The sequence below is a fragment of the Homarus americanus genome, unplaced genomic scaffold (genome assembly GCF_018991925.1).
Source record: "Homarus americanus isolate GMGI-L3 unplaced genomic scaffold, GMGI_Hamer_2.0 scaffold36734, whole genome shotgun sequence".
Classification (NCBI taxonomy): domain Eukaryota; kingdom Metazoa; phylum Arthropoda; class Malacostraca; order Decapoda; family Nephropidae; genus Homarus; species Homarus americanus.
The window spans coordinates 14,788,713-14,803,041 of NW_024733126.1; the positions used below are offsets into that span (position 1 = coordinate 14,788,713).

Consider the following 14,329-nt stretch of genomic DNA (forward strand, 5'->3'; position numbering starts at 1 on the left):
TGTAGGGTTAATGTTAGTTTAGGTATCCTTCAGGTCATTAAGGTTAACATACACGAACGTTATCCTCCTCTAGAACACACGTATATATCATTGGTGACCATTGCTGGGTACCAGAAATAGGGTTATGTATTAAACAACCATAGAGTTGAATGACTTATAAATGAGGTTCATCTTGTTGATCTTAGTTTATTAAAGTGAAGCGGGTGATGTGCCTAACTAACCGTGAAGCACACCAGATCCACTTTCACTCTTGTTTTTGTATATGCTTCATAAAATGTGGTAGGCATAGGGATGAAAGTATTATTTTATCATTATTACTGTTATTATATTACTACTGTTATTTATAATTTATATTATTTTATATTATTACTGACTGTTATGTTTATCGTTATCATTGTTTTATTATTGTTATATTATAAAAATGAAAAATGCGCTATGTTAGTTTGCTCCAGCGGCCGCAGAGACCACGATGAAGTGTACTGTACTGTAGGTTGGCAGATATACGAGATTTACAACTACCAGAGTGTGTGTGTGCGTCCTGTGCGCTCCGCTGCTCCGCTGAGAGGTGTAGCGCGACGGAGTTTTTACGCTTGTGTGTGTGGGATATGTGTAGAGGAGGTGTATGTAGGTGTCTGTGTGGGAGGTGTAAGTATGTGGCTGTATGTGTGGGAGTTATATGTAGGTATGCGTTTGGGGGGTGTAAGTAGTTGTGTGCGGGGGTGTGTGTACGTGTATCATATATGTAGGATGTGTGTGAGTGTGGGGTGTCTGCAGGGGGGGGTGTTTGTAGGTGTGCGTGTGGGTTATATGCAGGTTTAGGGTGTGTGTGTGTGTGTGTGTGTGTGTAGACTTTGGATATTTTTGTCTGAATCTAGTTGGCATTTGTATTAAATATCAAGAACTTGTTTTATCACTTACAGTTGCATTTTGGTTTTACATGTTCAGTCTCTCTCTCTCTCTCTCTCTCTCTCTCTCTCTCTCTCTCTCTCTCTCTCTCTATCTCTCTCTCTAAGTGATATCACGCGACTGAATTAAACTCTGATATTCTGTATTTACCTAAAAATACGCAAAGAAAATATCATTGTTTCTTAAGGTATCTAACTCCAAGATAATCATAAGAGATAACACACTGACGCAGTTCACACCAAAATATCAACAGTCTCTTGAGCGGTGAGAGAGGGTCATCAACCTTGAAGCATTTTTTCCCTTCATCCCGCCACACAGCCTTTGATGCTTGCTGCTCTGCTCATCACCGCTGCCCCCCCTCAGTTTTGCCACCACGGCTCGTCTTTCCTCACCCACGCCGCCACACAGTCATCAGGTTGCTTTACGTCGATGATGTATCTTGTGAGGAATCCATGTATTTAGTGTTAAATTGTTTTGTGCGGTCATGAATAGTTTTTAATATTTGTTTTAAGTGACTGTAATTTTGTATCGTGTTTATAGTGATCGTAACTTATTTATCATGTTTATCGTTTATAAATTCTATGGATAAAACATGAGAGCAAACTGTTTTTAGAGAAATCATTTATGGACACCCTGGCATATATTGAGTGGCTCATAAATGTGGTTCGCATTAATATAGTTGGTGAATATAGCTTTTCAGATGTAAATTACGTCAAGACAACAGAATGGAGAATAACATCACGAGAAAAACTATAATAAAAAGAAAATTTTGGAATAAAATATTAAAATACCAATCCCGCATTGTTTACACGACCGTAAAATAGATGAGCGTCGAGGGAATTTAAAAAGCTTTTCGAACATAATAGACTATCTACATATCCATACATGATAGAAGCATTAACACTAAGATAACCGAAGTGAACCTTACAGGAGTATAGATATAAAACGAGAATGTTTACATATATATCTGCCAAACGTAAATGTACGGAGATAACATACACCATGATACAAAATATATACATATACTGTATACTCGATAATGATACATGCAGTAGACATAACATAATATAGCTACATATATCACATTATAGGAGCAAATAATACATAATACCGAGATACATAATATTTAAAGTAGCGGTAAGTAATAGAGTTGACTTAAAACATGTGGTTGTGAAGCCCAGAGGAGCCCACGCTTGCTCATCCTCCTCACTTGTAGGATGATGATGCAACGCACCCTAGGGTATCGTAAATGTCTTGTGTTGTCAAAATTAATGTTTTCACTGGCTCAGAGGGATCGTGTTGGTGTGAATCAGTGCCTCAGTTATGGAGGGAAAAAAGATGAGTAAAAACTTGTAGAAGATAGATAAGATGATTAATAAATAGATAGTGGAGTAAAGAGAGAGATAGGGGAAATAGAGATAGGGAGGAGAGAGATAGAGAAAACAGAGATAGAGAGAGGAGAGAGATAGGGGAAATAGAGATAGGGAGGAGAGAAAGTCAGTAAATTGATGTGGGTGATGAGTATGAATTAGTGTTTGATTTATTGGTTCAAAGAAGAAAAAAAATGTGTGTGGGGTGGGGGGGCAACGAGGACTTGATGTGTGTGTCGGGTTTTTCAGGGGGGTGTGCCAGGGATGGTTGGTGGAGGAGTGGGTGTTGCTCACTCATCTCCCGCCTGCACACACACACACACACACACACACACACACACACACACACACTCACCTGCCCACACATATACACCCACACGCGCATACGTATACACGCCGAAGCATGAACTTTCACTCACACGCTCACACATACACACACGTCCACTCACTCAAACGCATACTCACAAACAAGCGCATTCACTCAAACCCCTACTCGTCAGGGGAAGAGGTGCAGGGAGGAGAATGGATAGGATATAAACAGCTCCTCTTTATGTGGTATTATGTTATATAAGAGTGCGTTATTTGTTATGTTAAAGTGACGTATTTGGCGTTTAGTGTTATTGATAAGTGGAAAATTAAGAGAATATTCGTGGTTGTTTTTATTTATTTATATATTTTTTTTCGTCAATAAATCTATATCAGCGTCGATTAGGACCTCTGAACTCGATATTAGGCCATGCATTTCACTCTTTCATCCATACGACAACTGTGACAACTACAGTAGTACGATCTTTGAAATGATGCTGTTTTGTTTACTGTCGGTAGAAATTTATAAGCTCTTGGTACTAGAATAAGTAAATAAAGAAAAAATGCTGGTTAGTTTTATTCTAAAGTGGATAATTGATTTTTAGTATTATATTATCAAACTTAATTCAAAAACCTAAGCAGAAGGAAAGATGTAAGTATGTAACACATGTAAGTAGAGTGATCCTCGCGCGTTGATGGCATCATAAAGGTGATGTCTTGATCTAGATTAAAACAGCGACGTAACTAATACTTAATAAACCACGTTGTATAAATATCTTAATGGAATCAAGTGTCTTCGTATACAGCATCGTCTCACATCTTGCCAGGTACACGTCTTCACCTGTGCTTTAATGAAACCGCAGGTATACCTCACCCTGGGATGTTCAAAGTTCACGCCTCATTAACTCGGTCGATCTATATGATTAGTTGAACTGGAGGTCGTTTGTCCCCGATGATTGAGGTGCTTGGCGTTGGCCGAAGCTCAAGCCTATACCTGCCTCACTCCTGCCCATGTTCCTGTGTTGAATTTTCCACTTTTAACCATTTCGCTTTAGCTACGATATAAACATGAATTCTCAAAGCATCTTAAGTTAAATTCTATTTCCCTCTCCCTCTCCCCACTAACTGCAGACGACGTGAGAAAGCATGTAGTCGCCTTACTTAAACTACTGCAATCATGAAATCTCTGAGTTCTTGTGTTCGATTTTTTCATCAATTATCTTATATTTACTTACAACACAAAGACTGCAAATAAATCGACGGTAATAGAACACTAAGGGTAAATAAAAACATAACGATGACATCAAGGAACTTTTTTTTTAATTTAATGAACGATCAACTACCGCGAGACAGCAATTTGTCCACTGCGTCACTTCAACAAAAAAAAATTACAAGCCAACCAGGGCATGGCGTGAGTCACATGATGCTGACGTCACCTATGGGAGACTTTATGAGAGGAAATGGATTTATCTGTCTCTTTTATTTTTATTTTTGGAAATTTGTGAACCGGTTGAATTTTTATGGGAAGCCGGTGGTGATATGGTTAGGTTAGTTGGGATATTATCAATCAATTTGTTTTATACGATTGGTTGGTGACTGGCGGTGTTGCTATAGTAGTACTGTGTAATTTTGGATGTTCGTTAGCGTTTAGACATTCATAACCTCTGCCCTTTCTTCCTCCTCTTCCTCATCTTCTTATTTCATTACTACTCCTACTCTTCCTCTATCTCTTTCTCATGTTACTCGTTATCCTCCTCCTCCTCATGCTCTTCTTCCTTCTTCTCCTTCCCGCCAACCTTGCGATGATGGATAGTGGTGGCAGCGCGAGTGACGGAGACAGATAGCAAGTGATTTGGGGCGACTTGACCAACCTGTTCCCAGTTACTGTCACACACACGCACACATACACACACGATAACGCAGCGGGAGAATAGTGTGTGTGTGTGTGTGTGTGTGTGTGTGTGTGTGTGTGTGTGTGTGTTATCAGAGCCGTGACACAGATAAAAGAATGCCTTTACATCTTCCCTCCGTTGACACACGTCGCTCAAGTGTCACCCTCAGATAAAAACAATAATGAACAATGACGCCTGAATCACACTCAGGTACCTCATTTAGACTGGGGTTATATAGCTTAACTTCTTTATACCCGCACCACAAAGACAGTAGACAGTTTAGATGTGGGTGGATGAGGGTGGGTGTGGGTGGGTGAAGATAGGTGGTGTGGGTAGGTGTGGATAAATAAATATCATTGTCACATGATCTTTTACACAGAAGAACTAAGGATGATTTATATTACTCACAAGAAAATTTATCCCCATCTTGAGGATGAAATTTTAACTAAAAGCGGGTCTTCCGTCTCGGCGTGTTCTAAAAATATTCCACAATCTGATTTGAAAGGTATTTTAGGAGCTGTTCTTATCAGGGTTTCTTGACATTGTAAAATGGGCCTTACCGTGTTGTATCGACAGCTTAAGTAAAGTTTATCAGAAGCTTGGATAGAAGGCTTAGTTGAGGGACAGGTTTGAGAGAGAGTTTGTGATAGGTTGAATTGGTCGGTTATAAATTTAGCGTGTGGCTGTGTGGTGGTCAATAAACCCCATCGGTCAGTAATTGATTCACTCAACAGCCAGGGAATGGTATTCTTAATTATTATTTTTTTTTCATAAAAGTTTGTTAAATAATTAAGTAAGCTTGCTGCTGGGAGATATACAATAGATGCCAGGAGTCGCCTTACGAGAAACCACCACCACCACTGTGATGTCCGGTCTCGCGTTACAAAGTGAGAAACTGCGCTAAATTTCGACACTCAGTAGAGATAGCTGATAGTCACGGTGTTAAATACGCAAAATGTGCATTAATACATCGCCTTACCTCGATTCAACGTGTTTTTATTTTTTTACCGGTATTGCGCGACCCAGACGTCACTTGTTACTCTTCACTGTTTTGTGTTTTTATGGCGGGTGTGTTTTTCCTGACATGGCGAGTGGCATTTGATAAACCTGGGACCGTTTACTACAACTACTCTTTGAATTATTCTAGTCATTATGCCAGTAAGAAGGACATGTGATGCAGGTGATAGCTTCTGGTCTGACGTTATCGAGTGAGGGAAGAGACGGAGTGCCCAGATTTTGAGGTTGTCGGTGGTTCAGGGAATGAGCGAGTGGACGGATATTGGCTCATTATTTTCCCTTTTCTTCTTTCTCTTTCCCTCCTCCATCCTCTCTTGTTTTCCTTTCAAAATTCTCGTAAACCTGACTTTGCTGTGGAGGTGTTGAAATGAGAGTCTGCCTTTCTCTTTATCCATCGCTTCCTCACATGGGATCATAATTATGGATCATAATTTTCAACGCTGCAGCTCGGGTTCGATTCCCACTTGGGCTGATTATGAGAAGAGTGTTGTCCTGACGAAATTATAGGAGATGAGAGGTCCAATTAGGGTAGAGAAAGAGAGAAGGAGGATGTCTGAAGAGATATTTTTCAGAGTTGAGTCGTTACTGCCGTCAAGTTCTTCTGGCTACCCAAGTTTTATGGCCTTTAATCTACGAAGGAATGTTTCTGATTAACCGCGTAATGCTCATATGTAAGTCGTGAAATGTGACCCAAGACTTCGAGAGTTGTTGTGTTTGTGGTGATGACGGATGCCAAGATGACTGTTCCGGTTTTGTACACCCCCCCCCTCTCTCTCTCTTACATAATCATCCCTTAATTCGCTCTCTTTTTTTTTATCTCTCGTAAACTTATTCTTAAAACAGTGCAGCAGTATCAGATAACCTCCAGAGTACGACATCTCTCAAACAACTTCTCACTAAAAACATCTTTACGCTTGGCAGCATTTTTAGAACCTTCACTTTCTACGTGTTTGTTTGTGTGTCTGTCTGTGTGCATGTGTGTGTGTGTGTTTGTCTGTCATATGAGACTTTTTGCAGTAGACAATGAAAGCTCCACTACACATCTACAGTGCCCAGTGTGGAATTGTTCTCTCAGCCTGACTTGTGGACCTAACTTTTAAAACTTCTGTATCTTAGTATTCTTATATGATGTTCTCAGCATTAGGCTACACATGTTCTACGCGTCTTGTTAACTGCACGGTAGAAATTCCAACTCGCTATTGCACACAATGTATTCAAGTCAGTGTTGCCAAGTATAAAATAGTAATCTCAATTTAAGCCTCTCCTAATATATCTCGCATCGTGTTTAAGGCCTCGATCCTGTCCACACGTATACTGTGGTCCACTATTGATGGATTCTTCAACTTTCTCAAACAGTTTACATAACTCGCACTCTTTAGCTCTGGTATCAGTTTCTTTGCCCGTCTCTATAAACAGTTTCAGTTACTTTTTATCTTGTATGTATGATCTATGCATGGGGTATAAGTGTGAGTGAACTATAGCCATAATAAAGCTTTCTCTATCTCGCTAAGTGAATGAATGCCAGATCATATCAATCATCTGATTCATCTAATCGTTTACATGATCTTTAGACGACAATTTACTGTGAGTCACAACAGTCAGGTCCTCATTCTCTCTCTGCCTTTTAGCCGAGTTTACTTTATGCCCTCATATTTTGTTGTTATTTTAGTAAAATATACTTAATTGTTGAGCAGATATAACTCATTCTGGGAGCCATTGTTTCTGAACCTGTATCTGAACAACTAGAAATAGAACTGAAGAACTTCAAGCGACTACATCACACCTCCTTGACGAGCGTAGTGACATATAAACACAAGTGAGGCACCTCGATGATTTCTTCACGTGTAGGGACGACTGGCGGTGATGGTTGTCATTCATCAGTTTGTTTAACACGACCTCTTTATAATCGATGATCAAACATTTTCATTTTAGTCAACAATTGCCAATTTTTTTACACTTCGAGATTTGTAAACACAGTTCACCAGGTGCTGCATTTTGGAAAATAGTTTATACTGTACAGATCAGCTGATTGAAAACCTGTCACTGAATTTGGGGAGACGAACTCGTGTAGGATGTGTGTAGTATAAACAGCTTACCTGTGGAGGGCACAACGAGTGTTCTCCTGCCGTAAAGTAATACTAGTGCTGCTCCACGACCTTCTTGGCTGGCGACACTCGTCAGGAAAGTTTGAGTTGTGTAACTCACATGGACGAGGCTACTCAAGGGCTCCTGGTAACACCGCGGGTTGACGTATGGCCTCTCGTATGCTCCACGGTCATTCATTTAGCTAATGAGATGATTAAGATAATTAAAAATGATTTATGGCCGCATTAACGAGCAAGTTTACCAATGAGAGGAGACGGTGTGATCTATAGCTGACATGTTCATTACAACATGATCTTGATCTAGGCTGTGACAGCTCATTGGTCGTGTGATGAGACGTGAAGCTGTAAAGATCAAATTAACCACCACATACCATTAATTATAACGTATTAATTATTTCAAGATATTCAGGTGGGTGAAAAAAATTGTGGGTATCCGTCAAGGTGCACGGTTACTCTGACGTACTGGACCTGTTGCCAGTGTGAGAGACTACAGGGTGCCAGACACTACATTCTGTAAGATTATACCTCACCTAACCTTACCTTACCTTACCTTACCTTACCTTACCTCACCTAACCTTACCTTACCTTACCTTACCTTACCTCACCTTACCTTACCTTACCTTACCTAATCTTGTTTGTCTTACGAGAATGTGTGTTCGCTCCATGATATCTACATAGCTACTCGGATAAGGATATAATTTTCCTCATTTTCTGTAAGTCTAGCATAAGCGATCAAGCGCGTCTGTCTGTCTGTCTGTCTGTCTACGCGTGTTTGTGTAAGTATTCATGTCTTGTGTATATGTCTCTATGTGTGTATATGCGCTTCTAAGTGTATACACAAACGTATATCCATCTATTCTTACTCACATATAGTATAGTATAGTATTGATAATATCCTAAAGTTGTGGTCGACCGCTAGTTACACACCACAGTTCGTTAGTTTATTAAGATCACCGGTATAATAACCATCATCCTAATGAGCATAAAACTAAAGGAAAAAAATTATGAAGCTAAAGGAACAAAAACACAGAGGTATGTTCACGAGCATCAATGACTCACTACTTCGGTACTGCCATTCCAAGCTTCATGTGAGTTATTATTCGTTCAGCTTTATGTATTTTTATTCATTTCTTTTGATGTCAGCCAGATCTTAAGTCCTAACTACCAGATCTCACCTTCACGGGTCTCTCAGCATTCCTCAACCACCGTATAGGCTAACGAGGTGTAACGAGGTCGTGTTGTTGATTAGTTGGTCAGCTCAGGGTTCATGACGTCACTATAATTAAATTTACGTAACCACGATAACGTCAGCACGGGGGATCATGACGTCACTATAAGCTTGCGCAACCACGATGACGTCAGCACGGGGGATCATGACGTCACTATAAGCTTGCGCAACCACGATGACGTCAGCACGGGGGATTATGACGTCACTATAAGTAAGCTTGTATAACCACGATGTCGTCAGCACGATTTTATACTTAACCACGAGAGTAAATTATAATTGTCTGGTCAGAATTATATGTTGCTTCCGTATAATTGGTTGTACGTTTAGACTGTAGATGGTGTGTGGAATACTTGTAATAGATAGATAGATAGATGGAATGATTAGCGTGTTGTCTGTGTGTGTTATGTAATCAGGAATATTAGTAGATGTGTATAATTATATTAGTTAATGTTTACAGTGGCTTAAAAATGAGTTATACTGTGTAGAATATTTCCTTTCGTGTAGTCAGTCTCGTGAGTTTAATAATAATAATAATAATAATAATAATAATAATAATAATAATAATAATAATAATTAACTGTTTATTGAAAAAGTCGGCAGCCCGTGATTATAGATCTTTTATATATGCCTCTACCTGTCTGTTTGTTTGTAGGGAGTGTGAGGTGAATATATACTTTAACGCTATACACAGGTAAGATATTACACTGTGTCGGTAACCTTGATGTCGCCTCCACCTCCTCCTCTGTCTCGGTGTGAGTTATTATTATTATTAATAAGTTCATGTGAAGGTCCTCAAGCCTCAGGTGTGAACACTCACGACAGGTGTATCGGTACACAGCTATTTCTGCAGCTGACCTCTGGCGGTGACGACGATTCTGTAGAATATGTCGCCGGCGTCAGCCACTTCAGGAAGGTGAGAACGAGGTATAAACACCAGTATGTGTGACCATATTATTGTGGACACACAGGTGGTAGTGAGATATTAACGACAGTATACGACCATTATGTTGTGGCAGCCACGCAGTGATGATGGACACAACGTGGGTGATGGTGCGGCAACAGCTGATAATGGTGCCGCTCCTGGAGAAGACGCTGCAGGGGGAGGGGGGCGATCACTATGACTCAGAAGCGTCTCGGGGTGCCCAACACACACCCAGTCACATGTCAAGTTGTTGTGTCGGTCTTTTCGAGAGTTATGAGGCGTTTGTTTCTTCGATGTATAAGTATAGAGGTTGACAAGGAAGACCAGCCGAAGAATCATGGTCTAATTTGTGTCAATTTTCACAACTCCCGGGTCGATTATATCTGACTGATAGTGAGGACAGCAGCCGAAGAATGAAACGTCAAAATGGGAGTTAGTTTTCTGAGGTGTTGGCCCACTTATTGCATGTTTATTTATATCTATGGATGATATCAAGGGAGGAGGACTACCACTGAATCACATGATATACTGTTGGGACAATTTTCTCAAGCCTCTGCTGCTCGTATAGTTTCTCGTCTTAAATATATGTATACAGCTGATGCCAGGGAAAGAATAGTGTGAAATGTGAGGCGAGAGTACCCGACCTCTCGACTTTTAAGGGGATTAGCAGGAGTGTAAAGGATCGAGGAGTGTCTAGCTGGAGTATGAAGGATCGAGGAGTGTCTAGCTGGAGTATGAAGGATCGAGGAGTGTCTGGCGGGAGTATGAAGGATCGTAAAGTGTTTAGCTGGAGTATGAAAGATTTAGGAGTGTCTAACGGGAGTATGGAGGATCGAGGAGTGTGAAGAATTGAGGTTTGATGGAAGTTAAAAAACACAATGTAAATGAAACCAAATATACCAACTCAAAGCTTAAGAATATGACAAAGGATTAATATAGAGAGTTAAGGAAGGAAATACATATACATAGACTCAGGTATGGAAGATGATAAAAGAACAAAATGTAAACAAGGAAGTACTTAAAGAGAGGAAGAGCATTGCTGGAGTGTAGACGGATGATCTTACGCCCAGTGTTACATGAGAGAGAGTGATAGAGAGATACAGAGAGTGAGAGATACAGAGAGTGAGAGAGATACAGAGAGAGTGAGAGAGAGAGAGAGATACAGAGAGAGTGATAGAGAGAGTGGTAGAGAGATACAGAGAGAGTGAGAGAGATACAGAGAGAATGAGAGAGAGTGAGAGCGAGACAGAGTGAGTGAGAGAGAGACAGAGTGAAAGTAAGAGATATAGAGAGAAAGTACAAGCAGATAATCTCAACTCCGTAAGATTCTGTCATTGTCTATTATGTAAAACTTAAAAAAAAATAAAATAAAAACTAGAAAATAATGCTGAAAACGTCTGTGTAACTTATATCAAACACAACGTGGGATTATTATGTCAGTAAAAAACAGATGAAACTCGACAGAGAGTGAGAGTTAAAACACTTATATCTGATGCTTTCAACACCCCCTCTTCTTTCATCCCTCCTCCACACCTTTCATCATCACACTCAAGCAATGGCAGCCACCAGACTTAACCATTAACCAAGTCGACGTTCCACACCGTTCTGATTAATCTTGTTTGTTTTTTTCTTCCTACGCCAAGCATCAGAGACCAATTTCTTACCTTGAGTATATGTGTGTGTGTGACTCTAATGACGTTGGCAAGTATGTTTCCTGCTCCAACTCAGGTGTTTGTGTACCTCTTCATCCGTATGTGTTCGTTTATTATTTTCATATTTTATGTATTTATCTGTCTACGTATCTAATGGGCCTCCCTTCCTTCAAGTGTGTAGGATAGTGTGGGTCTCTCTCTCTCTCTCTCTCTCTCTCTCTCTCTCTCTCTCTTTTTTTTCGTGGAAGGAAGTGAAAAAATAAACAAATGAACGCTACCATTGCTATTGTTTGTATATGTACACTGGTATCATTTACACGAAATTTTTAATTCCTAATCCAGTGATGTTAGAATATGGTGTTAATTCCTCTAATAAATGTTAAATAAAATAGTTAAATACCATCAAAGAATCGTTTAAATACTTGTCTGCTCAGGTGAAAGATAACACGCGAGGTTGTCAAGATAATTTCACTTAATTATTAGCCTCGAGAATCTTAAGCATATACGTTATAGTTGTGTTATATCCGCCACACTGGTTAAGTGATTCTCTTAATTGTTTGGTCTTAAGAGTCAACGAGTAACTAATGAGGTCTTTTTTTTAGTTCTGTATTTAGTTTTAAAGAGTCAATGACCAGGAAGAAAGAGTTCATTCATCCCAGAAGCCATTTTGTCTTTTTGTGTCGTGTTGTTCACAGAAACTGATGATGATTCACCTTGTTACCCAGAATGAACAACATCTATAAAGGTACAAAGTATTCCCTGTCTCTCCTGTGTGTGTGTCTGTCTGTTTGTTGACCCTTGACACTAATAAACAAACAAGATGAACATTGACTATACCAGGAAACTCGGTTCTTGCTGCACTAGATGACAAAAATGGTGATGTGTCATAAGGGGTAAATTAAAATCTTCATCTGACATCGTTCAGTTCAAGCACAGTGACCAGAGGTGTTAAAATTATTGATAATATTTAATCTAAACGACGCAGAATACATTGAGAGTTACGACAAATCCCATAAGAAAGACTCGTGCGTCAAATACACTAGAATACTGAGAATGACACTTAACTCTGAAAAGACAGGCAGGCGAATGAGCGAGTGTCACTCTCCTGCCCGACCATCACAAGCGGATGACACTGTTGACATAACCTACCCTCACCGTCTCTGTTTCTTCCTGTCCTCCTGAGTCAGCCTCCGCCTCGCCTCACACATAGCCAACAACTTTTCTCATTCGGAACGATTTACTCAACACGGGTGATGTGATGTCCGTGTGTGCGTGTGTGTGTGTAGCTCTCAGATGTACGTGTACAGTTATACAGATGAGCGGAGTTGAGGTGATAGTGGGCGTGACAAAAACTTCAATCTTGATATATGTTGTCAAATGAGACAGGGAACACGTGTGTGTGTGTGTGTGTGTGTGTGTGTGTGTGTGTGTGTGTGTGTGTGTGTGTGTGTGTACTCGTATATGCAAATGAGATGCGTGCGTATGTAGGTATATTTATGGATCATTAAATATCTTAACATAATGTGGGGAACAAAACATCATAATTCCTATACATAAACAAACTCGTACAACCTAACCTAACTCCTCCAAATGATCAAAATACTCATACCTGTAGAAAAAAAAGCGCATCGTATCTTCCATGACACAGGTGAGGGTTCCCCCGTCTATAGCACAGAGTGTGAACATGAGCACGTGTATTTGTTGACATCTGTGTGACCTCTTTATAGTGGTGTTGGACATCTGCTCCTACTAACTGACCCACTACCCGTGATAAGTTCTTGATACGTAATGAGTGAGTGAGTGCACGAATTAGTGGATGAGATTATGCGTAAAGGAAACAGAATCTGCGAGGGACACACACACACACACACACACACACACACAGAGTCAATGTGGTGGTGGTAGTAGTGGTGATGTAAGGTATATTAATCTATAGGTTGGTGTAGGTAAGGTAGAGGTATAGGTAAGTAAGGTAAGTATAGGTAGGTAAGGTAAGGTAAGGTAGAGGTATAGGTAAGTAAGGTAAGTATAGATAGGTAAGGTAAGGTAAGGTAGAGGTATAGGTAAGTAAGGTAAGTATAGGTAGGTAAGGTAAGGTAAGGTAGGTACTTGAAACCTCCTTCTACCCCAACAAACAAGGAGACGACACATACCAACAAACACCTGCCACAAACACAAATACACACCTGTCCACCTTGTCGTTTCTCTCTCACCTGTTTTAATATATTTTTTCCCCCATTCTCCCCTCACCTCTCACGCACCTTTTTCCTCACTTTACCTGACAATGCGAGAGGGGAGTGTCGTTGGTATTACTGAAGGGCGGTGCCTTTAGCTTACATCACCACCTATGAAAGAAAAAAATTATGTCATGTGATATTTGTTACCTTGTCATGTGTTAATTGGAAGGTGTTTGGTGATATGTCTCAGGTGTTATTTGAGTTCAGGTGTTTTCTTTGTTTGTGGGGGGGGGGGGTTTGTTTACATTGATAAACTTTAGGTATATATTATATTAATTAGAGAAAGGTAAGAGTGTCTGAAGAGTATTTTGGGATGAATGAATGTTATTATGGTAATTTTTATACAGAGAGATACAGAGAGAGAGAGAGAGAGAGTTTGTTTACGTGTGTATGTGTAAGTTTGTGTGTGTATGAGTATGTGTAAGTAAATTTGTGTTTATGAGTATGTGTCCGTGTATGTGTGTATGAGTGTGTGTTTGTACAGATGGTCTTAACCAAACACAATAATACATCATCGTGTGCAGTAACTATAATATAAATAACTGTGATGAATGGAAGTGTTCTATTAATATGACTCACCCGGGGGAGGACGGGAGAGGGAGGGAGGGGGGGGAGTAAAGGGAGAGAAAGAATGGGAAGAGAGGGAGAGGGAGAGGGAGAAGAGGAGGGGGAGAGAGAAGGAGAGAGAAAATAT

The 14,329-nt window shown here is 40.1% G+C and overlaps 1 protein-coding gene across 5 annotated transcripts in view; it reads right to left on the reverse strand.

Moving 5' to 3' along the window:
* LOC121869379 overlaps window positions 1–14,329 on the reverse strand; it is a 61,125-nt gene that overhangs the window by 22,986 nt on the left and 23,810 nt on the right. The window contains exon 2 of one of the 5 annotated variants that reach the window (XM_042370732.1): window positions 13,677–13,743. The exons of the other annotated variants lie outside the window; for them this stretch is intronic. The gene's annotated coding sequence lies outside the window, so the exon portion shown is untranslated. The remainder of the gene's footprint in view (window positions 1–13,676; window positions 13,744–14,329) is intronic. 5 annotated transcript variants of the gene reach the window in all.